The following is a 2,290-nucleotide window of genomic DNA, read 5'->3' on the forward strand; positions in this document are numbered from 1 at the left end:
TGGAGCAAATTGTCTATCACAGTCTGTAATATATAACAGTGTTCACATGTTATACACCATACATGTGATCAGCAGCATGGGGATATTTAGTAGTGGTTCAACCAGATGAGCAGGAGTTCTTTGTTTCTTAAGTCCTGTTAGTTTTGTCGTATCACCTAACATTTTGGATTTAGCATGAGATGCTATTTTTTAAAAACAAAATATTCTGGCTTGGTACCAATGGCTCACACCTATAATCATGGCTATTCAGGAGGCTAAAAAGGATTGCTGTTTGAAACTAGTTAGGGCAAGAAAATCTGTGAGAGTCTTATCTCCAGTTAATAACCAAAAAAGCTGGAAGTGGAGCTGTGTCAAGTGGTAGAGCATTAGCCCCATGCTAAAAAGCTCAAGGACTTGCACTCAGGCTCTGAGTTCAAGCCCCAGAGGCCGGAAATAAAATTCTGAATGACTAACTTGGTTCTTGTTTTGTATGTAATTACTACTAATGTTTTTGTTGAAGCTGAAATCTTAAGGACTGGTGAACAATGCCTATGAAAGAAAAGAATTAAAGCCAGTAAAATTGAGGGGGCAAAGAGCAGGCTGCTGCTTTTGTAAACTGTTTAGGGCCCATTTCAATACAGTTGGTCTTATCTGTGCAGAAAAGTTTTGTAACTGAGTTTCTAGCATTTATGTCTTAACTGAGCTTAGTAGGTATAAAACCTTAATTTTTGAAATCTTCTCATTTCATCCAGTCTTTTATTCTTGCCATTGTTAGTAGAAGTAAGACTACTAAAACTTCCTTGAATTCTACTTAAACTAACCTCCCTCCCTCCCTCCCTCCCTCCCTTTCTTTCTTTCTTCCTTCCTTCCTTCCTTCCTTCCTTCTCTCCCCTCCACCCCCCTCCCCCTTCTCCTGTGCCTCCTTTTTTCTTTTTCTTCTTTTTCTCTTGAAGAATGAGCCTAGGAGGGCTTAGTGCTTGCCTAGCTAGCATGCATGAAAAGCCCTGGGTTTGATTCCTCAGCACCATATAAACAAAAAAATATAGAAGAGGTGATGTAGCTCAAGTGAGTCCTAGCCTTGAGCAAAAGAAGGGGACAGTGCTCAGGCCCTGAGTTCAAGCCCCAAGTCTGGCAAAAAAACTTACCCCTGAGTTACTCAGGGGTAAACCTAACATAGAATGTGGGGTAGACTCTTGATAGTGACAGTTTATATTGTTCCCTTTCAGTCTTGAAAGTCTCAGTATGAATTCTTAATAGTTCCTGTCACACAGCAATGTTTGATTTTCTTTCTTTTTTTTTTTGGGTCCGGTCGTGGGGCCTGAACTCTGGGCCTGGGTGCTGTCCCTCAGCTCTTCAGCTCAAGGCTAGCGCTCTACCACTTGAGCCACAGCGCCATTTCCGGCTTTTTTCTTTTTGTTCATGTGGTGCTGAGGAATTGAACCCAAGGCCTCATGCATGCAAGGCAAGTGCTTTACCACTGAGCCACCTTCCCAGCCCTGAACTCAGATTCTTGGCAATGTCCCTGAGAAATTTTGCTCAGTGCTAGTGCTTTGCCACTTGGTCACACTTTCACTTTTGGCTTTTTGGTGGTTTATTGTCTCACAGAATTTCCTGCCTGTGCTCACTTTGAACTGTGATCCTCAGATCTCAGCCTCCTGTATCTAGGATTATAGCCATGAGCCACTGGCACCTGGCTTTTTGTATGTGTATGTTGGCAGCGGGGGTGGGGGTGGGGGATCGGGGAGGATGTCTGGTCTTGGAGCTCAAGGACTGGGTACTGTCCCTGAGCTTTTTTTTTTTTTTGCTCAGCTGGCATTCTACCACTTGAGCCACAACTGTACTTTCAGGTTTTTGGTGCTTCATTGGAGATAAGAAGTTTATGGACTTTCCTGCCTTGGTTGACTTGCAACAGGGATCCTCAGATCTCAGACTTTTTAAAAAAATTTTTATTGTGAAAATACTGTACAGAGGGGTTACAATTACGTGGGCAAGATAATGAGTACATTTCTTATTAAGCATTGTAGCCTCCTTTGTTTCCCCTTCCCATCCCTTCCCATCCTCCCCCACTTCGTCCCCCCCAATCCTCCCCCCCAAAGTTGTAAAGTTTGTTTTTCCACAAAACGACTTGTACATTTCATCGTTGCAATGGATCCACATGTATCCCCCCCTTTTTTTTTTGGGGTCCAGTTGTGGGGTCTGAACTCTGGGCCTGGGCACTATCCCTCAGCTCTTCAGCTCAAGGTTAGCACTCTACCACTTGAGCCACAGCGCCACTTCCGGCTTTTTTCTTTTTGCTTATGTGGTGCTGAGG

Source organism: Dipodomys ordii, unplaced genomic scaffold (assembly GCF_000151885.1).
Source record: "Dipodomys ordii isolate 6190 unplaced genomic scaffold, Dord_2.0 Scaffold20, whole genome shotgun sequence".
NCBI lineage: Eukaryota > Metazoa > Chordata > Mammalia > Rodentia > Heteromyidae > Dipodomys > Dipodomys ordii.